Source organism: Drosophila biarmipes, chromosome 3R, assembly GCF_025231255.1.
Source record: "Drosophila biarmipes strain raj3 chromosome 3R, RU_DBia_V1.1, whole genome shotgun sequence".
In the NCBI taxonomy this organism is placed as follows: Eukaryota; Metazoa; Arthropoda; class Insecta; order Diptera; family Drosophilidae; genus Drosophila; species Drosophila biarmipes.
The window spans coordinates 21,951,678-21,978,283 of record NC_066616.1 but is presented as its reverse complement, the minus strand read 5'-3'; the positions used below and the strand labels follow the sequence as shown (position 1 = coordinate 21,978,283).

The 26,606-nt window shown below is 38.1% G+C and overlaps 1 protein-coding gene across 6 annotated transcripts in view; it reads right to left on the bottom strand.

Moving 5' to 3' along the window:
• The window catches only part of LOC108026116 (furin-like protease 1), a 143,037-nt gene that overhangs the window by 79,895 nt on the left and 36,536 nt on the right, over positions 1–26,606 (bottom strand). For 2 of the 6 annotated variants that reach the window (XM_044091040.2, XM_044091042.2), the window contains exons 2-3: positions 17,193–17,261; positions 2,808–2,842 (exon numbers count right to left, since the gene is read on the bottom strand). The gene's annotated coding sequence lies outside the window, so the exon portion shown is untranslated. Of the gene's footprint in view, positions 1–2,807; positions 2,843–17,192; positions 17,262–23,997; positions 24,080–25,409; positions 25,513–26,606 lie in introns of those variants that run through there. The other 4 variants (XM_050888882.1, XM_044091041.2, XM_050888883.1 and 1 more) reach the window with 4 other exon arrangements.

Sequence of the window (26,606 nt, the reverse complement as noted above, 5' to 3'; positions counted from 1 at the left end):
CTTTTTCCTCGCTTTTTGTCATTTTTTTTTTGGCGTCACCCGCTGCAATGGCGCCACAGCCTTGCGCCTGTTATTAAACATAAAAATAAATTAATAAGCGAGCGATAATACCCACACCCCCGACAATCTCAATTAAGCGACCGACGCAGTCATTTAATGTTGATGGAAGCGGAGGAAATGACAGGGTGAGAACCACGCAAATATTTCAGCGATGCCATGTGAAGTTTTTCACGTTGTCAATGGCAAATTAAATGTGCTCATGGGGGTGGAGTTAAAAAGCAGCAGCGGCAATAAGGGCGACTATATCATTAAGGCAAGCGTATGCAGCTGCAGTCACAAATGGTTATTATGGGGATAAGGCGAGAAGGAAGCGATAAAAGTTAAAAGCATGCTTAATAGCATTTTCAAGCGGTTTAAAAAACATTTTCTATATTTTATACCATTTTAGTAAAAATTTAAAGTTTATGTATTTTTTTTTACCCATATTGATAAAATGACAATAAATTGAACAAACAAAACCTTTGAAAACGATACTAAGTAAAAGAAGGGTTAAGGAAAAACTGGAAAGCAATTTGAAGAAAGTAATAATGACCGAGTGTGCGTAGAAAATAGAAAGCCAACTTTTGCCGTTCAAAGGGTCCACACATGCATGGAGGAATGTCAATTTCAGGAAAAGGGAGCCGAGCATATGCAAATGCAACTGATAAATTTTCAATTAAATGGGAATTGGCAGTGGAGGACAAGGGAGAAGCTTCGTTCACACAGAACAGGGCAAAACCATTCAATTAGGAAATTAAATTTCTATTTTTGTCCAAATAAAAAAAAAATTAAATGTTCGAATGGATCGGCGGCACTCAGCTCTCAAGTGAGTCACAATTTTGGCCATTTAATTCAAAATCGAACACTTGACTAAATATTTGCTTGCTGCCCACACACGTGACAAACTATATATGGAGAGTGACTTTCTGGCGAAAGCCAAATAGTAAACTATTTTATTTCATGGGAAAAATCGAACTTAATCATGCCATAAAAAATATCATATTCCCCTTTTCTTAGAAAGGAACAATATAATATTGCATACATTTTTAATTAGCCAATTTCATGACCCTCCGATGCTGATTGGAAAACGTGACAAATAATAAATACAATTTGGTGAAAACAATTTTCTAAAAGCGTACTCCGTAATTTATTCCATTTGGGAAATGATTTCCCTGGACGGCAAATATTTAAACGCAAATCATGGATACCCACAATGGAAATTTATTGGGGAAATTGTGCGTTAAAATTATAAAATTAAATCAACAACTGGCGGTGGTGAAGGGTTGCAAGGCCTGTTACTCCCCCCAAGTTACGCAACAGTTGGTTGCCAACAGCAGTATCCAATGGCCAAAGGGGGTGCAACCAGCTGGCTCACCTTTTAATGCAAATTAGAGACGCGTCTGCGGACCTCCAGGGGGTGGAAGGTCGTATCGAAGGTGGTGGGGGAGGTGTAAACCGATTGAAAATTCCACCACCGCATCGAACGTGTCTCGGCATTTATAACAGCCACCCACACCAAGCGACCCAGGCAACAGGAGTAAAATTTAATTGACAATTGTTTAGGTGGCTCAATTTCCAAAGCCTGGGGAAACTCAATGACCAGTTCTTGGACAGTCCATCCATTAGCTAACCAACTAGAGTCCTTTTCATCCAAAATATTCCTGTGGTTTAGTTAGGCATGTTTGAAAAGCTGGAGAAGGAGCCTTGGTCTGGTATAACATTATGGTTCATTAATTAAATTAGCACTGAGTGGTTTGACACAAGGGGTTTGAACATGACAAATTTGATTTCCTACTATTAATTATTATGAAATGGTTATAAAGCAGCAAAGCAACTAGTTAATATAGTTATTCGCAAAACCACAGACTAGCTTATTAGTATTATATATATTTTTGACACCTTATAAAGTTGCTTAAATAATTATTATTTATATTACATGTAATAGATTTTACTGTAAGTACTTTCACCTTTTTGTAAACCAATATAAATCTGACCCACATAAGTATGCTACGAAATATTTCAAAGCAAATAGCAATTAGCCTGCTGCTGTATGTGTGCATGTAGTTTTTCGCCACGCCCAAAAATAATCAAAAGCAGTTAATTAAGCGAACGCAGAAATTTCGGGCCAAAAGCATTTGCCAAATGCAACTTTCAAAGAGCACACAATTTCAAATCAACGCCAAATGCCAAACACCCAATCATGCTGCATCAAAAGTTCGGGCTCTAATTTAACATCATATGCGGGTTGGATTGGTGGGCCATTAGTGATTTTGAGCCGAGACGATGAGCAGAGCGTTTAGTCAGGGATCAGAAAAATATCCGACGTCGCAAAAAATTTTAAATTGCATTTCTCCCCGCGCTGCGGCTGCATTTTCCTTCATCTTTTGCTTAATCGTGGGGGAAAAGGACTTTTGGCGGGATGCTTCATTGGGCAGGCAAATTTTCGGATGCCAAATGCCAGCAATTAGGGGCCAAAAAGCGTTGCATTTTGCTGTGGCGCTAAATTGCTCGAATTCGCCGCGAAAAAGCATAGTTAATGAGTTTTGGGGTCAGCATAATGCACAAGGAAATAGCTCCAAAAGTTCGAATCATTTGCCGTGCCATTTGCTGCATTTAATCGGAATTTAAGCTGAATTCTTCAAAAGTTTTCCTCCACAGATAAAATATTTTCCACAAATTAAATTTTGAAAGCTTAAGCTTTTGAGCCAAGGCAATTAAATTACTTTTCTCTTAAAGAATTGAAAAATTATTGAATGATAAAAACTTACCAAATATAAAAAGTAACAGTTTCAATTAATTTGATCTGAAATGAAAAAGAGTTAAAACCACATTAGAGATTTATGAATATATTTGTGGAGAGTCTGCTTAAAATGCATAAGGATAATGTTTTGCAATAACAATGCCAAGACCCAAAGTTGTCACTGAGCTGCAGGGGGAGCATTTAACGAGCTATTTTTTATGCATTAACTTTTTTGTTTTGAGAGCGTAATTAGAGGAAGCTTTCCAAGTGGAGGGGTGCCCAAAATGGCCAACAAAACGACAGCCATTTTATGCTAATGGTAATGGCCAAGGAGGCAAGGAAAGAAAAAAATACAGAATGAAAAGGTGGAAGAAGAGGGCACAGCTGAAATATGTCGCTCAAAGTAACGAAGAGAAGTAGCTAAAAGATACATATGGAGCAGTATATCTGAATCTGGGTTAGCGTGTGCCAAATGGGATGCATATTAAAAATAGCAACAAGACAAAAAGGGAAGCCCGCAAAAAAGCGTTGACAGCCAGGCTAAATTTATCAGTGACAAGTTGGGGTTTGGTGTTTTCTATACGTTAACTCTGACGTTGATGCCTAACGTCAGTCAAATTACGTTAATGCATTACATTCCACCAAATATGGGAAAAAATATGAGCCGTTTACACTTTTTTACCAGACAGAAAACAAAACAAACGCCAAAACTAAAAGAAAAATGAATATTATCATGAAATATCATAAAATACCTTCAAATATTTATCTTGAATATTTGTAAATAAAATAAAACATTCTTTTCGAAAAGATGTTCTTTAAACTTTTCAGCACCTTCAGCAGTTTCAACTATTTCTTTTATTTCCGTTGAATCCATTCGAAATGAACCAACTTCCCTTGCTCGCTTTTCCTGTCTTTTGGGCCAACTTCAAATTGAACTCATTTGGCCATTTGCCAATTAACTTTTTTCCTTATCCTTTGGCAAAAGAGCATCGGCCGATTGGTTACCCCTTTCCATGGGGCAGCCCCACCACCACCGAACATCCACCATGTTTGGCAATAATTCAAAGCAGCCTCCCCCATAACCCTTGGCCCATCTTGCCACCCTTCACCACCCCTTAGCAGCCAAACCACGAAAACTTTGAAAGCCTTTTGGCCGCAGGCTAACAATGTTCGCTTGAACAAACTCTGCCCCTCTGAACCTTCTCGCCGGTTACATTCTCATGCACTGTAAAAAATACATTTCTAAAATATAAAAAGATTTAAGGGGGATTTATGAATCAATAAAGGAGGTACATTTGCCCATAGTCTGGAAAATTTGATTTGAAAATACGATATATATTGATAAACTCATGATATCTCCCTTTCTTTAAAATATCTTTTTCTGCGTTATAATATCTCTCTTTTATTTTATAAATATCATTTTTTATTCTGTTTTTTTTTTCAGTGTGAAAACTAAGGGGTTCCACCGCCGCAGCCACAGCATTGTGCTGTGGCACAGTTTTGCAGCCACTGCCGGGGACGTTGACGGTAAATGCAAAAATGCCAGGACGCTCCTGAATGACCAAAACATTCAGGCTGCGTGTGTGGGTGCAGGAATGTGCATACATGGACATGGGTGGAGTGGGAGGATATGACCGCATTTGATTTTCATCTATGCAACACGGCCCTCTTCCCCTGCAAAACCGAACCAAACTGAACTGGGCTAAGAACTTTGGTACTTTGTTTAGTTGAATTACGCCAAAGCACATTAAGTTCCCTCGGTGCGCTCTGTTTGTTAAGTGCTTAATGAACTTTGCTAAACATGCTTGGCCGGGGACTTGACTTAACTTGTCCTCTAAACTTTTCACATCTCACTTTCACTCGGCCAACTTTGTGCTCCAAAGTGTTCTATTGCCGTTGAGAGGATTTATGGCCAGTCTCTCGCTCCTTTAGCCGCCAGCCATTGCTCATTCAATTTGTATGCGTTTTGCTGCATTTCCATAATTAATTAGTTCGCAAATTGTTGTTCACTTGATTCGCTTAAGATTGAATTATGAATGGAGAGCCAGGATTAGCTGGATTTTCTCAGTTAAATGCATTTCCAATTGATGCAAAGTGCGCAATCAGCTGTGAACATGATTGCAAGACTGCTCGAAGCAAAAGTTGATTAATATTTGACAATAATGTCAAGATAGTTATGCTTGAGAAAGTGACTTTAAACCATGTTGCGTAGCATTATAAAGAATATAATTTTTTGCAAATTTTCCCATTAAAGATTATGTCTGTTAAAGAAAATAAATTCAGTACCCTGATGCTTCGCTCCCCTATTTACTGGATTTCTCCCCCATATAGAGTCCTGTCCCACCCGCTGTGCAAACCCATTTGGCATTACGTGTCTGAGCTAATGTCACACATGCATCATAACCACAGGACCAAAGCCACAAGGGGAGAGAAAAACGTGGATAAATGAAGAAGTTGGTCGGGGGATGAAGGGAGTACTTGACTAAGCTGCAGCTAATTATGCAAATTCATTTAATGCCATTGTTAAAATGATATTTGCCTCAGGGATTTGTCGAGCTGATAGAGCTGGAAGTTGACTTGCGAAAAAGTTACTGCCTCTTCAATTAAGCGGTGCGGTAGATAGGATTGGTTGAATAAGAATTAGCTTAGATAGGCAGCAATGTGTTACGTAATTAAACGTGATTACATGTTATAAATCTTAGTAATTGAAATGGCTTATGGAGCCTGAGGTAAATGAGTTCCAAATGTATATGTTTTTTTTCTAATACTGGTAAGAGTTAATTTTCAACCAGTGTTGATAAAAGAGTTAATTTACCAACAGTGTTGGTAAGAGAATTACTTTACCACCAGTGTTAGTACATGTAGATACACTTTTAGTGTTGGCTAAGAAACCGCTTTTAAAAATATGGTATATAAAATTCTGGACAACTCCTCTTTCGTTGCGTATAAGAGTCCATATATCTCAGAGGATTTCAAGATATAAATACGAATTAGTGTAACGGCTTACAGGCTATAATCATAAGGGTAAGAAAATGTGGAATAAAAAGTTCGCTTAACAATTGCCCCTCCACACACTCTTGGCAAGGATGTGGGGTACAGTTGCCTCCGAAAATTTATGAAAGGCGCAGCTCCACCACCTTGGGCATTTATTAATGAAAACAGAAGCACCGGCATGCCGGGTAGGCCGTACAATAAATCTTCTAGTTATTTTTTTATAACATGCTTTCAGGCGTAAATCCCTTACAATAAAGGTAAGCGTTTGGGTCTCAATCTCGTTCATTTCGGCACTGCCTGTGAGCACACTTTAAACTTGTTTCTCGGCTCAAGTTTTCTGAGGGACCACTTGAACAGTTTTTAAGATTCGTTGCCCCAGCAACAAAGGAAAAAAAATGGGGAAAAAGAAAGGTAACCAAGCATTAAATTGAAGACCTGAAAAAAGTTTCTATTTCGGGATTTTTGGCCAGTCTTCTAAAACATTATTTTTGGTCTAAAGCCCACCCTATTGTGAGACTTTTATTTGCTTAAACTTTGGCCGGCCCTAAGTGTTATTATTATTTTGTTTGCACTGAACGGGATTTTCATAACGATCTACAGGTGGAAACAAAAGTTTAAATGAGCCAAAAGTTTAAGCAGGGTGGGCTGAAATTTAAATAAATGCTAATGAATCATTTTCTGCAGTGCAAGTGTTGGGCAACATCTACATTTTGGTCTAAAGACCACATGAATTTCCTGGAAGTTTCAGAACCGAAAACCCCATGACAAATTCAGACATCCCAGCAGCCACGGGCAATTATGCCTGGGAAGGAGCAAATCCTTTGCAACAAAATATAAATAATTATCTGCCGTTGCCTAATTTCGTTGAAAGACCGAAGCCACAAAACCATTTGCCCGGCAACTTGATTTCGTTCGTTAGAGATGGAGGAGCTCGGGAAATCTGCTTACAGTGTTTAATTTCAACACTGTCCGCAACCACAACACTGAAACTGCAGCTGGCACTCCTCCTACGCCGCCGTAAAATAATAATAATAATAATTTACTATGAAACCGAAAGCCACAGGATAACATCATGAAGACCCAAACCCGCATTCTAGCTAGCGTTCATTGTAGTCTGCGGTGGAACGGGTGGATTTTCAGATGGACTTCTGGGTGGTTTTGGGGCGAGATGGTAGACGGTAGTGCCGGGGGGTTTTGTTGGCCAGCTGCAGCACTGAGTTGGCTAACCGATAGAGTGGGCCATAAAAAATGGCTTAATTAGTTGCCATTGCTGGATGGTAGGATAAATATTGAAGTTGTTGGCTTTGGCAAATATTTGAGAACTGGAATCCAGCCATCTGGTCATAGAGGGGATAGTGAAATGCAGTGGTTCTTAAAGTGAACAATAATCATTTGAATATAACTAAATGGTCAGGGGCAAGTTCGATAAATTGTGTAATGCAATTTGTTTGAATAAACTGGCCCTCTTAGTTGCACCCCACATTAATAAGCCTAAGTTACAGCTAGGAAAATTGATTATTCTCGAGGCAAGTGCAAATTGCTTTGGAAATTGTTTTCTAAATACACTAGTCTGGGTTTTGGCCCCAAGAGGCGGAACAAATTTATGCTCTACCATGGGTTCATATTTCCCGAATTGCAGATGCAAATTGGTTCAGTTCATTACGATGTGCATGTTCTAGGTTTTGGAATGCAAGAGGAAAAGTATGTAGGAAGTTCAATTAAATACTGCTGCATTCGGACAACTGCAATGGGCTGAGGGTTTTCTCCACTCTTCCAAAAGCCACATCATCATCACCATCATCGTCATCATTTTGAGCTCCTTCGTTGCTGGCAGTCAGGTTAAATTTGATTATGTGGAGCAGCGAGCAGGGGAAAACTCACACGAAGGCTGAAAAGCAAATCTGTTGACGTTTTGCTCAAAACGATGCGTTGCTCCAGCTTCTCCCTCTACTTCTGCTCGGGGAAAACTGCAGGCAGGGCAATTTTCTTGCATTTTATGCAAACACAAACGGAGCAACATCCGCAGTACACGCCCTTCGTGCCCCGGGGGACAAAACTAACGTAACCGGCAGTTAAATGTTTTCATTTTCCTGCTTCTTTGCCCAAAATGTTTATGACGCCCAAGCATCAGGCAAACACTGAATTTATTTAATTAAAATGTGTGTATATGTGACGTGCACTCTGCCTAGAATCTGGATTCTAATTGAATTGCCAGGAGTGTGTGGAAGTCGACTAATATGCAGTAGAAAGAGAGGCAGCCAGGGTTTTTCCAGCCGAGTGAGACAAGTGTCAGGTGGCACACAATACCCTCTACCCTTTACCCCCTATGGCTATGCAAATTTTGAATTTTTTGTGGCATCCTCTTCATTCCTTTTAATTAAAAAGTTTTTGTTTTCCTGTCGGATGGATCACATCACAATGTGAAATCTGCATGATTACCAAACTGAAATGCATTTTTAACCATATCCAAAGCAATTTCAATTTCGGTTTTGTAAGGTCCTCGGACGTGTTAGCTGTCAATCAAAGGCCACAGAGGAAAAACCTCTGTGGTCATTAAAATGCAGGCGATGGCAAAATAATGCATTTCAATGACAATGACAACACCAATTACAAAAACATAGCATGTCACTTAATTTGTATGCGTTGAGTGCAGTTTCCACTGGCCATATTCCGATTGACAGACAGTTGCTGTCAGCTATGGAAAATATAATTGAAAATACCTAGTGGGTAGGTTTTCATTTTCATAATTTTAATAAACTCAACAAAGATTGATTTAAGTTGGTTGCCCTTGCTTATAAGTTTAATAAAGTTTTACCTTTAGTCATGAATCTAAAACTAATTTATAGGACAAATACTGGCATAAAATGCTGTTTTCTCCAAGCCTTATAAGTAGAACTATAAAAGCTACAATATATTTCTTTTGTTGAGGTAGACAACTGACATCGCAGGAAAAGTGCATACGCAATTCCATTTTCTATTTCAGCTCCGACATTTCTAATTCCTCCGCACAGTATGTGTTGTATGTGCAACAAAAACCTCACATGCCCATCAAGTTTCTGTTTTGTCTGCAGCACATTCACTCAAACGAACTCCCCGTACGGGAAAACTATTTAAATATAAAAAATCCCGAGCATACTTTAAGGCTCAGCGAGGAAAACTTTTTGTTAGGACGGGACGGACAAGTCAGACAGGAGATATAAGGATTCAGGGCGGGCAGAGTTGGGCGGAAGTCAGGGCCAGGGACGTTTAAAGAAACAAAGAATTTCAATTTAAGCTTCGTGCATTGTCTGTTTCCCTGTGTTGCTCCATCTCCCTCGCCCCCATTTCCTGTCCCTTTCGCTGCTGTAAGCCATTGTTGCATGAATTTAGGTGTTGCAGGCACGTATGCAGCAATACCCTGCACTTACACACAGATGCTGCACACGTACAGCCGCAGTCAAGATTTTAGTGGCTAGATTTGCAAAAAAATCGTTTAAATCCAAGTATATATAAGATTTTTAAGTGATTGATTTCAAGTCCCTTTTGCGCACTTAAAATATTTCACTTAAGGTGTTAATTTCTCTAAATATTGTAGTATTCTCTTAATTCCCAATTTTTTAATCACTTTTGTACCATCCCTGTTCTATTTACACCTAAATGGAACTAAAAAGCCAACGAATTTGGGGGAGCAAAACAAATTTCGAGCTAAATTCCGACAGATTAATGCTGAGCTTCGCATTCAAAAACGGAAACAGCAAGTCTTGAAACGGATACCAGGAAGGGGAAAAAAGTGAGAGCACCCATTTTAGGGCTTAATTGTATTTTTATTTCATTTCAGACTGCCCTGTAAGCAAACTCTTTTACATACATCAACGGTTATCTAAAGTTCCTGTCTCACGCCTTAAAAACATATATATTTCTCATGGTCCTCAGCGATAAGGACGGAAATGAGCCAGAGAAGCGAAAACAAAACGAATGGATGAGCCACATTAATTGCTCTGTGACTTCCTCATTACGTGCATAGCATGGGAACGTTTTTTTCCCAACTCCAGCATATACAAGATTGATATCTTTTGGAATTTATACGGCCCACTTAGTTGGCCCAGCGAAAAAATGCGAGTCCTGATGGTCATTTTTATCGATGAAGATCTCGTCATTCGAAAAATGTTTGCACAAAAACGTGAGAGGAAGGCAGGATACAGATGTGACTTTGTTATTATAGCAACAGTATCAAAATAGGGTGTCGCATTTTTAAACTAAACTTAAAAATATAATCGTATATTGGGATAAATATTACATTTTTAAACTGGATAAACTTAAAAACATATTTAAAATATTTGTATCTTTAAGATACATTTTTTGACGTTTAGGAAGACCCTGTAATCTCTCTTACACAGCGAGAGATTACTTCGTGCTGACACAGACTTGAGCGAAAAAAATTAAGTTCAATGAAATTAGGTCAACCTTCGTCTTCCACCCCCAAAAACCCAGCCTCCTCCTCCCCAATTGTGCACCTCCCGTCGTCTATGATGGTGTGATAAAGGTAAATGTAAAAATATGACTAAAGATAAGCATAAATCAGGGCATAAAGCAATTACGCAAAGGCGAAGAAACAGCAGGGGGGATGGATAGATGTTGAGCAGAAAATTAAGGGGAGGGCCGAGAAAAGCAGCTAGGTTGCCTGGCAAAGGCAAAGTGCTAAGCGCAAAACAGTAATGAGACTACTCAGCATTATGATTGATAAATGACGGGGCAACCGAGGAAGAAAAAGGAAGAATTCAAACAAAAAAGTCGGACCTGCTAGGAACACTAAAAAGAGGGAGCACACTCCTCCAGGTATCTAATACTCTAGAATAAAACATATTCTTAAAATGTTCCAGTTTTTAGATGAGAAATACAGAAATACAGTATTATATATGATCCAAAAATATCTAATAAAATTAAATATAATATTAATGCTATAATAAAAATATGATTTCCTTTAAATACTTAAAATAAAACTATTAAAATTCCCTAACCTTTTAGAAGTATTTAAAGATATGCAACACACACATCACATTACAATTTTATTTCAAGACTAATATTGTGCACATAAAAATGTAGAGATCCTAGCTGTTTCAAATATTGTAATACCCTTTAGCAGAGTAAAAACACAAAGGGACAAAGACAAGTTAGTGGAACTTAGGTTGCCAGCAAAATGGTGACAAATTCACGCAGCCAGACAGACAGACAAGGAGACACGGAGTTGGTTTTTTCCAGGGGTAGGGGTTATGAGGGCAGTTAAGTGGGGTAGTCGACGGATGAGGCAACTAAATGTGCATGTTAAGGTTAGATAAGAGACACCGACGCAGACAGTTACCGGGATATTGTAAGCACTTTTTTTATATATCTTCCCTTTTGCACCTCCATCTCCGCCGTCTTTGTGTTCTTCCCTCGGCCCACAAGTCACTTCCAGTCGGCGCACTAATGAGTAACTTATTCAATTATTTATTATTTTTTCTCCGCCAGAGCGGAAAATAATTTGCTTTTGCCCAGGCTAATTGGCGAAAGAGGCGGGAAGTGCAATGGCCACAGAGTAAAACTTGATAAAATGTCAGGGCGTGGTAATAAATAAATTATTTCAACTGTGTAATATATGCAGCCAGTCCGTCTCCGAGGACCCTGGCTGAGGAAAGCTAATTGAGTGCAAAATTTGTGGGTTAATTGGTTTGAAAGTTGTACACAATTTATTTCCTCTCTCAATGAAATGGAACCACCACCACCGAGACGATGGGCAATGGTGATGTCAAAGAATGTCCCACTTTTTGGCCTATGGTATTTTCACTGCTCAACACACAACATTTTCCAGCTTGTCATGCGGTCAAGGCTGAATGGGTAATGAAGCCAATTTATAATTCAGGACTCCTCAAAAGTGGGAGGATGTGGTGTGGCTTTGTTGAGTCTGCCGGTCCAGGGCAAGGGAAGAATGTGGCAGATTTCTGAGTGCTGATAGTAAAGTGCTTCGACCACACCACAAGGTGTTGAAACTTGGCTTCTTGGTTGCTGATGGAATTTGATTTTCGAAATGGAAAGACTATAGGAAATTGTTTAGGTACATATTTATCTCAGGTAGAGCCTAAAGTCATGTTTTACATGAATTGAAAATATCAATATTATTTTTTTTAAAACTAAAAACAGAAAACAATCATTCATTCAAATTCCACAACTCTCAAATAAATAAATCTCAACAACTCAATTCGTTATGCGTCCATAACAAAAAGCTGCTTTCAATTATTTTCTAAATTTATAATTTAGTCTCAGGGAAATCTAAAATTCATCAGCACAATCGCAACGATGTTGAATCGTGTTGATTTATTTTTATTGCTATTTTTATGTGCCACATGCCAGAATAAATAAGAGGAAACAAAACCTGACCATAAATTAGACAAGCAGAAAAATGTGGAAACTTCGTTTGGCAGTGGAAACGGGCGTGATGGCGGTGAAGTTGATGCGGACCTGACGAGGAGCAGAGTGCGCAATTTGTTAATGGAAATTCAATTGAATTGAAAAACTAAATAAATACCAGTGCACAGGTAAATAAATAAAACCTGGCAACGCGGGGAAAACATCAAATAAATAATGAACATGAATTTTGCCTCCTTTTTTCTTTTTGCGCCCCATCGGCACTTTTTTCTTATATGTACGACGTACGATTTTTTCCTTCCCTTGTATAGGGACAATTTCACACATCTGTTCCTCAATTGAAGTGGAAAAAATATAGAAAAAGTGGCTATTTTTTTGTATCGACGAGTGCCGCGAGGTATGCAGCAAAATATATGTGTGTTGAATCAGTTCATCAACCATTTATGCTGGCTTTAATTTTAATTGGTCTCCCTTCGCAGGCGCAACTACTAAGAGAGTTATGCGTTTTAATTCGACCAACAGTTGTGGGAAGAAATTACAGAGTTTTTCCGTAGCAGATGAACTCGATCTTGCCTCAAATTGCTTTCCGCCTCGTTTTTACAACCCTTTCAACTCCGTAGATTTATGTTCCATTTTAGGTGGCGCCACCTGCCGTCGCCTACCGCTGGCAATAAAATATATATATCCGCTTGCTCCTATATAAAGGCCAAACAATAAAAACACAACTTCATGCACGACATAAATCACCTGGGTAGTTCAAGCTTGGCTGAAATATTACTCAGCCGAGAAGTTAAATACAAACTGCCACCCCCTGGCGCAAAAAAAAATAAATAACTTACATTGGGCGTGGTCAATTAGAGTAAAAGTTGGGTGTGAGTAATACCCAGATTGTGGGATAATAAGGGGCTCACATTTGCGATTTATGTAACCAAAAAAAATGTATGGCCTCTGAGATAAGTTATTCTTATTTTTATTTGGAATAAAGTCAGGCATTTTACGGCTGTCCATTGTAGTATATTATTTTTTTAAACTCTTCCCCATTTTTTTCTAGTATTGCCTTACCCAACATTCAACTAATAATAAAGCCTGACCTCAAGGGAACCAGCACGATTCACTCCAGTTTATGACTCGCTCTCTTGTTCTTGAAAAATGGAAAAATAGGAAACGTGTTCTGTGGTTTTTGCATTGTTCTGAACGCTGGTTTACCGCAAAGTGGGTTTATTTCGTGTTAGTTTATTTAATGAATCTATATTTGCTTTGCACCTGTGGAAGTAATATTTTCTCTCTTATTTGATTAGCTTCTTTTAGTTTTTACCTCTGTATGAAATATATTTCAACTTGTTTCTTTGACTTATATACCCACTGTTCGCAGAATTTCACTACCTAACCAAGATATGGTTGTGCATCATTGACTCCACTTGGCCAAGCGCCATTTTGTATTTCATTTTATTTTGTCATTTAAACCGCATATACCCCTCGACCAACACACGTACTATATATAAGGAGTCCCAACACAATACTATATATTATTTATTTGCCCAAGCCACACACATTTGAACTATGAAATAACCACGGGAATGTTTGCCATTTCGTGGTCAATATACGACATGACCCACATGAAGCGATTGCAAGGATGTGAGCATGAGGATGGGGCTGTGGCAACGCAAGGCAAAGGATTGGTCAGGTGTGGTCGAGTTGTTTGGGCCATGTTTATTTATGTGACTGAGTGTGTGCTCTGTGTCTGACAGCAGCTCAAGGCTGTTCAATTAGTTGGGCGAAGGGTCGTGTATGCGGGGGGCCAATCTGCAGGACTCTTGCATTGTATGGTCTTAACTTGACGTCTCTTCCGCTCACTCAACCACCTCCCAGCGCTATATCAAACATCAATTACTTCCAATTAATTATTCAATTTGATATTTTTCAGAACTAAAGAAAAACTGAAAAAAGCGCAACAGTTGACAACAAATAGAAGTCACAACATTGCGGTTTCTTGTTGATTTTTTCGTTTTTTCAGTCCCAAAAAAATTTGACCAACATAGATACTGGGGCTCAGGCAAAAGTGGAAATCAGAAAACTGAAACAAATTCCTACTGTGTGTTTTGTAATATAAATCAATCATACGACATGTGTGACACATCAAGCGCAAAGCAAATAAACCCAAATATTTGACTATGGAAAAGTCTATGGCAAGAGTGAGGGAGTCTTTTGCATGGATACTCGTTACTAAAACTTGTTAAATTTAAAAAAATCTAAAAATTGATTTTTGAAGTAAATTTTTCATTAAATTTTTTACTAGTTTTTTTGTACTTTTTTATTTATTTATCTTTTTTTTAGTTTCCTATAATACTACTACTTTTCCCTGCCATATAGATACCGTGTAGAAGAGAAAACTATTTCTGAGATAAAAAGCCTTTTTGACTGTGTCGACTGACTGTCTCGCCGCCTGACAAACTGCAATGCGATTGCCAGCTCAGCAGATGCGTCCAGTGCAAACAGAGTCAAACACACACCACACACACGCCACACCCTTCCTTTCCTCCCCCCGAGCACACCACCCCCCCGTCCATGCAACCCGTTGAACCCATTCAAGCCATTCTGTTTCGCTGCTCCGTTCTATTTGCAAGGAAAACATTTATGTAAAGTTTATATTATTAGAATGGCATACTGGAGAGCAGCATTGTGTATGCCCTGTGTCTTTGTCTGTGTTTGTTTTATAACGACTACTTTCCAACGACGTTTGCCAATATGTTTTAAAGAAAATAGAGAGAAATGGTTTGGTGGGGGATAAAAGCTGGAGATCGTTAGAAGACGTCTTTCAATTGGCGTGTGTGCTCTGTGAGAGTCTCCTTTGCGGGCGATTGAATTGGCATTTCAGTTGGGCCGGCTTTCAGCAGCTCCGATGTCTTTTGCAGGACCAACAAACTCATCGGAATTTGCCAATTTGTGCATGTTGCAGTCACTTTTTTACTCTTCTGCAAACTGTATCTCTTCTCTAGGCCCCTTTTTCTTTGATTGCCTTGGCAGAAGGCAAAGTGCTGACTTGAATATGCATGGGATTGCGGCCAATAAATTATAACTTGATTGCCCTGCAATAACTTTGCCTTTTTCAGTGTGCAGAGTTGTGAGCAGGAAAAATAAACTTGCCAAATTTGTTTTACAGCAGATATAAGAAAAGGAAATTTGTCAAACAAAATAAAACGTTATTCATTTTGTTGGAAAATTCTTGGCAAGAAACGTTTTATTAAAAAAGTTTTAATTACTTGAGAGTTTTTAGAAATTTGATATGGAATATTAAAATCCATATTTCAAACTTTTTACGTGTACACAAACATCCCATTTTCCCTTATTTTTCCGCTCCAGAGATCACAGTTTTTCCACCGCTGCAATCTCTATTCATCAGTTTCCATCAACATCCAGAAAATCTCTTTTGGGCTCATTTCCATTTACGTGCTATCCCGAAGTCTTCACTCACACAGCGGCAGCCCAACGGAACTATCTACAAAATTATTACCATACAGCCTTCCTGGCCGGATTTCCATAACAAACATCAACCTGGGATAGTTGTAGCCATTTTTTTTGGTCCTATTTTATTTTTCCCGTTTGGGTTTCGTTGGCCTGTCTATGGTCTGGAAAATATATATTGATATGGCCGAAAACAGTGCTCTAGTTTACAGGATGCATAACCCAAAAGTCCCCCCCATCGGTAATGGTAACAAATCCCCGTTTGTTGGGGGACTGGGAAAAAAGCCAGAAGGACTAACGTTACCTGGGTTTGGTTTTTGGTTTGTTTTGGGCCCGGCCGTGCCAGCAAAATATGTGGCCAATTATAGCAAAAGCAGACGTTTTTATGTTACAGTACCCCCAGCTCGCCTGTCCGTTTTGCTCTCTGGTTACAACTAATTTATGACTTCGGGCTAAGAGCTAGGATTTTCCGGTTTCTTTTTCGTTTTTCCTGTTTTTTTTTTCTTTTTTTGTAACTTTCCTTCTAATCATGGGCCATAATTCAGTAGCCGTACTTCGGGCCATTCAATGTTGGTTTAATGGTTTTAAAATTGCCACAAACAAGAGTAATACGTATACGCATGGTAGGTCAGTAGCATAGATTTTAAGTCCTCTAAATTTTATTTTAAGCGTTTTAGTGATTGTTGATCTAAGATTTTTAGAATTGCCCAAACAGAGTAACTTATAGATATTACTCGACTTTAAATAAGCATTATTTTTGAATGGATATGTTGTGTAAACAATTCTGCCTCAAAAACCATTTTATTATGCAAAGTGTCATGGCTTATTGTTCCGCTGGCGCAACTTTGTTTACATTTACCATCGTTTCTGGCGACATCACGAAAATATCAGCTCATCAAGAGATAGTTGAACAAGGCTTTTATTCGCATTTATCCAAGTCAAAAATGTTCCTTATTGCTCTCGGCAAGCTTAAAATTCAAATCTAATTCCTTACAATTTTCTGTTTTTTTTCCCTCTTCTTGGTCCTAACAAATATTTGGCTTCAATGTTGAATAAGAAGAAAATTGCAAGCGGCGAGAACAAGAAAAAATATTTTGACATTTTCCACGGTCGCTTTTTACTTTTTGTTCTTTTTCCTCTGCTTCATAAAATGACATTGAGATTTTAGGATTTTATCTTTAATGAAATTGCATGCTTGAATTGAAGATGGTTCTTTGCTTTTGACCTTTTTAAAATGTTTTATTCAAATATTTTTAAGATTATCTAAACATTATTTTTAAAATCTCACTTTAAATAAAAACTCATATTATGGCTTTTTTTATACACATTTTTCTAATTTCCATTCCGGCCTGTCATAGACACTCGCACTTGGCTGGGATAAAATCATTTATCATTTGTCATCATTCTGGCTTTTGTTTTCTTGATGTTCTTTCGGGCCGTCTTTTCTGCCCCAAATGACACAGCCTGTCCTAAACAAATAACTTTTCGATGGCATTGACTAAAAGTTATTCATTCATTTCAACCCAGACTTTCTGGCCCAACTCAACGCCATTCTAAAGCATAAATTAAGACTTACTTTTGATGAGGCCAGGCGGTGGCGAAAAAGGAAAGAAAGTCCAGGATAGCACTTCAGACCGACTTCAGACTAGAAAATGATACAGAAAAGGAAAATTTGTGTATGAGGAAAAGTTTGCGCATTATAAGGGCAGTTGGAAAAAAGATGAGGATGGGCAAGACAGACTCAATTAGTTTTATTTCAGTGAAAAGGCAGACTTCCGAGCTTCTGCAGAAATTCCCCTGCCAAATGCTGATTTTTCATGGTATGTACCAGATCTACCCTAGATAAAATCTTGTAGATATGTTTTGCTCGAAATTAACGCAAACATTTGCTGTTTAATCGTGCCTGTGCCAAAGTAGTTGGCACATCATTTTGTGTGAAAAATTTGTTGCCTACTTTTGTGTGCTCGTCGCCAAACTTTGTGAGCAGGAAAAAGTTTTTAGGGACAAGTACAAAACTTTAAACGTGAAATCAACCCAACCAAAAATGGCACAAAGTTCATGAAAAAAAACTCTTAAAAGTCCATTGCAATCGATATAAAGTGAACTGCTGCTGTGATGTAGATTGGAAATGGTGTCGATGGAAGTCAAGTCCACAAAGAGACAAGACGTGACAGCAGAAATCGAAAGGCAAAAGCAAATCAAATACAAGAGTTGCAGTTTTCACTCTCTTTTCGCCATCCTCTGTCAATATCTAGGGAAAACCGGGCTCGGTTGCCCGGATTTTTCACACCCAATAAGCTGCCAGGCGCTTAGAATTTAAATGCCAAACATAAACAACAACATGTGATACAAAGGAAATCTGCTTATAAGGGAAGTCACTTTAACGAGCCGAATTTTTAATGTTCTACAAAATAAACAAACATTAAGGTTTTTCTTTTTAAGACATAAAGAAAAACTAATTCTAAGATTTAAAACTTCAAACAAATAATCTCAAGTAATTTTATAAGCATTTTATTTCTTTTTAGGGTTATACAGAACCCCATGCACCTTGTATAAAAATTTTCCTAAGTCTATTTGCCTGTCAGGTTTTATCCGCAGCATAAAGTGAAATCCTTTGGCCAAAGGTGTTAGCCGCAAACAAAACGAACGAGACAGTAAGAGAAGATCTAGGACCAAAGGAAAAACAAAAAAAAATAAAGGCTGCCCATCTCAATGGTGATGCCTTAGCATTTTTTTAATAATATTTAACTCTATCTATAAATGTATCCATAGGTTATAAATATTATTTGAAGACCCACAGCCTTCGCAGTACCAACAAAATTACCTAACAATTTGTGACCTTATTCATTTTAATATAGCCCTATTTCATAGCCATCTGAAAACCTGTCAACACTGAGCACCCACTAACCCCAAACCCTCTTTTCCACTTTGGCGCATTGTTGACTTTGCCATCTTGGCCGCTGGTGTATCTGTATCTGTAGCTGCTTCTGTAGGTGTATGTGTGTCAAGTGGTCGGCCCCTTTCTCCCAGCTTTCTCCGCCCCGCAGAGGTGGATGCCATCCATTCATTTGGATCTTCTTGCGGCAGGTCAGAGGCAAATCGTTGAAGTTGGCTCTGTGCGTGGTTAAGTCCTTGTCGATGGGCTTAAATAAACAGAGGAAGAGATGGCAAAGGATGGCAAGGATACAGACACAAGACAGTTAGAAATGCGTTTGGCTGCTGTCTTCTGAATATGATTTAATTACTGCTAATTGCTGGCTATACTAATTAGTTTGAAAGGCTTTGCCCCGCTCCATCAATCTTGCGTCTTCATACTGCTTCTCTGATCAATAGCAAGATATGTAATGTGAATACGTGATGAGCACCCACATGTGATTGGATTTCCAAAGCGGAGCCACTGTCAGGGTAGTTTCCACAGCTAATTAGCATTTTGAAACCATCTCAGATTAGTTTTGCAATGTAAACTTGTCATTTAAGTGGATTAAAATACTGAAACGCGTTTAAAATCCAGAAATACGATGGGTTATATTTGTATCCAGTTTAAATATATTGCTTTCTAATAATTATAAATTATGTAAAAGATATATTTGTTATTCTAATACTTTTTATAAGTAAAGCAACAGTACCTTCCCTTTATAAAACTCAACATCAACTTTTTGGCACACATTTTAATGGCCATAAAAACCCTGTGATCCCCTCTGCAAATGGACCATAAATCATTTTGTTTTTCCAGATATTTCACCATGCACTTAGCGCATTAACATGCACATGATGTGGGATAAAAAGCGTGGACCCAAAAACCCAGAGAAGTAAGCCAACAATGATGACAGGTGAAGACACGGAACGTAATCTAATAAATGTGACACTCAGTTTATGTGGCAGAATGTGAAAAAACAATATTTCACCATTAGGTTGAGCTGGCTTTCATTAACGGATTTAACGAAACTTAAACAGGATGTGGGATAGTACATACACACATAAAAACCCACACGTATCCTGCTGACACTAATACAGTGCTGGTTGCATGCTTGTGGGTGTATTTGTTTCATGCACCTGTCATGAAAATATTTGCGCAAATATTTTAAGCCGCATTTTGATAAAGGACTTGGCCCAAACAACTAGAATCAGTCCTGACAGCAGGGACCTCCACGCTCAGCGTAAATATGACAGGGATTTGTTATCGGTGGTATATGTGGGTGGTGGGTTGGGTGCATGTGTGGTTATAGTTTCCCGGCATATTCCCCGTATATTTTTCCACCCATGTCATTGTATAAACAAATAACCGAAGCTCCACTAAACGGATTATTGAGCAAAGTGTTCACGGGATGCCAATAGGAATTTTCAAAATTTTTGCGGTCTACTTTCGCGGGTTCGGTTGTGTTTTGGCTGGGAATTTTCGGGGAAAGGGAGTAGGTAATGTATGTGTAAATGCAAACTAATTGCAGTTTGTGGTTAAAATGGTTTAAAGGGTTATTAGATTACGACATGATGGCCATATCTATTATTAAAACTAATTAAATCTGCGAAATAATAAATGACGGATATCAAATGAAATCAATGCAATCAGTACGCCTGCGTGTCTTAAATTTAATAATTAATACTTCCAAAATGTATAAGAATCAACAAATTTGACATATATAGTAATACCAATTTAAGATTTCCCACTCATCGCTTAATACACTAAGCACAAGACAGTAAACCATATAACCCCTGTAAATCCTCATTGTTGATAAGCTTGAAAAACAACCCCTAATATCCGGTGAAAAGTTCTTTCAACTTTGACCCAATTCAACCAAAAGTAAGCGGCCCTCAGGCCAATCCTTATGCCCCGACACTGACCCATCGGAACGAGACCCGCAAATTTAAAACCACCAGAACCAACCTCAAGGGGTAAATGCGCAATTGACAAGCAAATTGACAATTCACTTAATTCCGGGCGACAACAAAAGTGGAGAGTTATTCTTAAGCATTTAACCCGACTGCAGTTGACAGACGGGGGGTTCACAAATCCAGAAATTGCACCCGCCGAATTCCCCCGAGAAGAGGATTAAAGGGTTGTTCCAGTTCCGCTTCCTCATGAATAATGCAAACCGCAAAAGCCAAAAACAAGCAAAAACAATTAAGTGGGCTGTCCCCGGGTGGCTTCGTTTGTTGTCTTTTTTCCGTATGGCAATAATTATATGATTGACAAGCGATTGAGTTTTTGGCCCCAAAGCCTGCAAGCCAATTTAATATCAAGTGATGGCGCCACGCCCCAACAAGATAATGCAATCCCCAGCACCGAGTTAGGTGGGTCAAATGTCAGTGGTTTGCAGCTCGGTGGGATGGGTGGGTCAATGGGTAGAAGACTGGGTGGATGGGTGGGTGGTGTCTGTCATGTGGCGGGAGTGTCTGTTGCCTTTGGTAATTACGCTCACACATATCCACATGCATGCTAATTTCAACCAGCCCCGGAATCCGTCACAAAACCCGGTTTCTGGTCCAGTCTACAATGCCGAATGAGATTTTTGTGCAATGCCCTGTGTTGTCTATCAAATCCAACGTACATGGAGAATAAAAAGGGAAGGTATTTGAACTTTGGGCTATAATTATAAATATAAATATAGTATTATAGTGTGTTACAGCCATTTCTGTTAAAAGGCCCATATAAAATAACGATAAAAATGGTAAAATGTAGGATTAGGTTAATAATACTCATCGGTTGATATATTTAAATAGCTATGATTTCCATGTTCGTTAAATTCCTTTAAAGATTTACAATTATTTGAATCTATACACATTATTTATATTTATCTTTAAGCTTTTTTCTCTGCACTTTTAGGGGACAAGGTTTAAAGTTTCTGGTAGAACTGCACCGAAATTGGTATGGCACGCATTATTTTTCATATGCCTGCCTGCCTGTGGGATAAATCTGTGGCTGGATTTGGCCTTCCTCTCATTTCTGGCTTTTATTTTTGGCTTTTTCCCTGTTGGTTTCATCTGTTTGCGGCTTTTATGCGAAATTGCCTTTTCTGACTGTTTTGAGGGTGACAGGAGTTGTGTTTCCAGGGCTTTTTGGTTTGTAAGTGGGTAGAAAATGCACCATAATTATGATTTATTTTTGCGGCAAACTTAACGTTTTTTTAAATTATCATAAATAAAGGTTTTAATTGATTAACAAAATCAATTAGGTTATGATAATTGCAGGGAACTGTTGAACCAACAAGGTACTTTATTGTGGTATGTTTTAAACGAACATTTTGCATCAGAAGTATCTCCCTTTGGGCTACCAGCATGTCTCTTTTCTTTATTGAGATAAAAGCCATATTAACACCTTACTACAGTGTTCATTCGTTTGTATTCTTTACAACTGCTGAGAAAACCCCAAGTTCCCAGTGTTTAGTATGCAAAACCATTTGCCAACAATTAAACTTCAACGAGTTTATCACATTTTTGACTCACAAAATAGCAGAGCCCGAAATCAAAGTCAAGTCAGTTGTCCTAATTAAATATTCTGACCGAAAACCGGAGAGATAGAAATGTTTTTCACCTCCTTGTTCGGGCAAAAATAGATTTTTGCATCGCATCGATTTGACAACCATCCCAGATGACAACTCAGACACATCGAGGTCTGCTCATTTGTGCAGCAAAATCAGTGCAGGATAGATTTCAATGGAAAATTTCCCCATTTTCCTATGCCCACCTCTTCTCTTACTCTCACCTGCCAGTTTGCGGTGGATTGGGCAAAAATCGAATCGAATTGAACTGAAGGCTCTGGCTTTTCCAAAGCAATTGAAAATTATGCTGCAGCAGAGAACTTGAACAGGACTTGGAACTCAAGAGTGTTGGAGAAGATGCCGTTTCACATGCTCGTTTCAGGGCGTTTACAAAAAAGAGGAAAAAAAGGGCACAGGAAAAACTAGAGAAAATGGGTGAAAATCTAACAAAAACAGGTCATATGGAAATAGGTTCAAACTAATGTTTATTAATGTGGAAGTGTTTTTGCGTTTAAAATTTGAGATTTTCATTGGAAACTATGTTGATGTCAGGGTTTTATTTTCATTACTTATAATGTCACGTCTAAAAAACTCTGATTATTTTGTAGGTCTAATCAATATGAAAAGAAGTAAGTAATTGGTTCTTTTAGTAGTTCTTCTTTTAGTAGTACCTCTTTTAGTAGTTCTTTTGAAACTTCGTTAAAATCACATACTGTCTTTGACGAGTTGCCATAAACTCATTCTCTCTGTAGGCCGTCAAGTCTGTTGTTAGTCAGACTGTAGTAAAAGATCAAAGCTCACTGGTGAGCCAAGTCAGCTGGCCCCACTCCGCACACTCATCACTCACTCCACTCGAAATGCAAACTTCAAAAGCGATCTCTTGGGGCTTCAATCTTCGGCATCGCTGGTCGCTGCCTTGGGCCTGCTTTAATTATACTTAAACATTTCAAGTTACACAATTCAATTGACTGAGTCCGCAGCAGACTCGGCTGACCTTTCGGTTGAGTTGGTTGCGGCTAAAGATACAGCTATATGAGCATTTTCCTCTTGGTGTTGACATTGAAAAGTGCTTCATGGTCCGTTCACTTCTTGAAACACTTAATTGGTGTCTTCTATTTATTGGTCTGCCCCGCTGTAGCGCATCGAATGTAAAGCGAAATTAAATATACGAGTATGTACACCGAAATCTATCTCGATGGCTAAAAATATAACACCAAAGCTGACCTTGAGTGCTGAAAAATGGGTTTGAAGATTTCTGCAAGTGATTGTCGAGTGGCACGTGTCTCAAGCGGAAGCTAAGTTGGTTTCTGTATTTATATATAAATTATTTACGTCATGGCGAGTGATTTTCTGTCAAGACAAGATATTATCAAGCGGAAGACTTAGCTACAGTTAATAAATATAGCATTATAGTCTTCAAACACTCCACACATTTTATTTGGCTATCAAGTGGGCGATCCTCTTCAAGGCTGCTAATCGAATTAACTTTGATTTATTGCTTGTTGACTATAGCACAAATGTATTTTACTCAAATGTGGTAATTCGAAATGAGTTCAAATATTTATGCGAAATAAAATGTGTAGAGCAAATATTAATTCCAAGAAAAGAGATAATAAAATAAATGAGTTCTCGAAATGCATTGATATTCCCCTGTGATCTTGGGGATTAACTTGTATGATTCGTATTCATTGGGGAATTCAATGTGACGCGGCGTGTTTACTTTTCAAAAATGTTATCGTTTAAAAATAATGAGAAAACTCCGAATGTGTTTCTTTGTACGGATATTTTCATAACAAGTTGGCGAATTGCCATCTTTATAGTTAAAGCAAAGGAAATAAACGCTAGATTTTTTCAAAAGTATTTCACTAAAAAATGTAAACAATCCGATAAAAATACTTGACGTACCCGCACAGTTGCACTCGAACTGAAGCTCACTCTTAAAAGTTGAACCGGCTAAGCACAAGGTCTAAACACAACTGAACCGCCTGAGAACGCGTTTGGCTTATCACTTAGCTGGGGGAATTTCTCTCCGCGATTTCGAGGGGTAAGCTGGGCGGTCGAAACAAACACAGAATTTCGAATAATTGCTGATAATCAATTGTATCGCTCTCCATAATGATGATGAGGGGGTGAAATTAGTGCAGTGCGCTTGTGTAAATGTAAAAAATTCATTTCAAAATTAAAATCTACATTTAATGACAGGTAATAAAATGCAAACAAAACACTGCAATTACTGTATAAACAAAAAGGGAAACAGATGCAGCTGTAACAGCTGGAAACTCTACAAGTTATATATTAATTATAAAGAAAACACTGGGACCTTATCTGTTTGCTTTTGGGATTTACAAAGATTGAGGGTAAGGTGGAACAGGTCGAAATGATAAGACCGGAGAGATTCTGTGCTATCAATACCGAGAATACCTATATATAAATTATATAATAAATTATAATATAATTGTTATTATGTGAAGATGACATGCATGGGTTTACTGAACTTTTTCTTGACATGCAAACGAGTGCGGTAATCGGAGCAATTAACAGATACAAGATACCAAATACAGTTACGCAGATACACGGGCTTTGCCCAACGAATTTACACAGTGCTAATGAAAGGCAATCTGAAAGCTGAATTCGAATTTCAGCTAGGGATTGATGCACTAAAAAAAACACAAGTGTTATAAGTGGGTGGAAAAAATGTATTTCTATAAATTATTTAGTCAGGAAGTTTTAATCTCACTAAAAAATGTATATATTTTAATTCTAGGAAAATTGGTATTATTCATGATCTAATTATATATTTTTGATAAAGAGTTTTTTTAGTGCACTGCTGCCTTTACTCATCGATGTTTACCGAGTTGTCGACGCTCGACTTCTTCCCTAATGAACCTGGATAGGCTTTGATTTTCTAGAGCAATTCAATTAACAGTTTTCCCACTCTGACAGTTGCCCGTTTTGCAGGTTCGTCTACAGTTATGTGCACTCAATTGAACGCTAATCGAAATATTTATCATTCGCCTCCTTTTCCCTGCTAGAAAATCTCTCGAACACGAAGTGTGGTTTAGATTTTTTAGTAATTACCACAGGGAAAACCAATTGAGTTGAACTGGGCTAAAAATTATCACGAAGCCACTAAGCACTTTTGAGCGTGACTGTAGCACAACGTTTGGTTACAACTGCAAATTCGCATCCATTAAAAATAATTATTAAATATGTAAAGTGCACCTTTGAGAATTATATTTTGATAAATTTTTTTCTGATAAAATAATTTTAGTACTTTCAACTGCTTTTTCAATTTTAAAGAATTTAATTGTACTTACTCTCGTCCAGAGGTTATTAAAAATACATATTGGCCGCCATGCTTTATTTTTATCTAATTTTCCTAGCTATTATACCTGATATCTTCACTTAAATTTGCTTTACCTGCAAAGAGAAAGGTAGTCAAGCATTAAGTGATTTTATATTTATTAACTGACGCGTTATAAGCAGTTGACAATATCTGAAATTCAAAATTAACAAGCAATTAATACGGATTGCCGGGAAAATTTGCATCAATTCAATTAGAGGCATAGTAAATATGAATTTCACAGAATGCGACATGAATTGTGAATGTAACATTTCATGAATTATAAATGCTCATTAGGCACACTTGAAGATGGGCATTGAGCACATATTGAGACCGAGCAAGAACCAATATAATAACAAAGATGATGATGAGGATGCTGCTTTCTTGCCAAGTGAAGAGGGTTCGGTTCGAATGCTTGGCCCTGTTGAAATAGCATATGATAATGACAGGGAATCTGGGTTGAGAACCAAATCCGACCAAACTCCCTGGTATAGTAAAATTATGATTTTCAGATACTTCCACTCCCACTAGAGAGGCCCATTCAAAGGGCCAAACAGTTTGACTGGTAGTTGCGTCTATTTGGCTTTAGTCCAAAATTTCAATTAGGTTGAGTAGTGCCGGGGGTTCGAGTTGCCTGCAAGAGCTTACGAATGTTAATTACGCAATTGACTTGACAAGCGGCCCAAGCAGCAGCAACAACCAATATCTATCTGAATGTGCAATGTTTGTATGTTGACTTACATAATTGTGCTGATCCCGCCTGCGGCATGTCCTTCTTCAGATACAAATGTAAGTGAGTTAAGCATTGCAAACCGGTAGCCTTCGTTTTCGGCGTAATTAAAAAATTCCTCACTCAAATTGGGACTCATTTACATGCAAATTAGTTTCTTTTGTTTTCATTTCGCGCTCTTATTCGCAGCATATTTTATGTGCATTTGTTCTTGAAGTTTAATTTCATTAAATGCTCTTGTGCAGTTTTCTAGAATTGGTTTTCATACAGTCTTAGAGGATTTTCTTGGACTATACAATTACAACCCATTTTTATTGCCTGAATCAAGTATATACCAAACAGAGACTTGCCTTTTCAGGAATGTGTAATTACAAACACAGATACAATCTAGTATCAAAGTTCCAAGAAATATACTCAGTGATTAATTAAAATAAATAAATG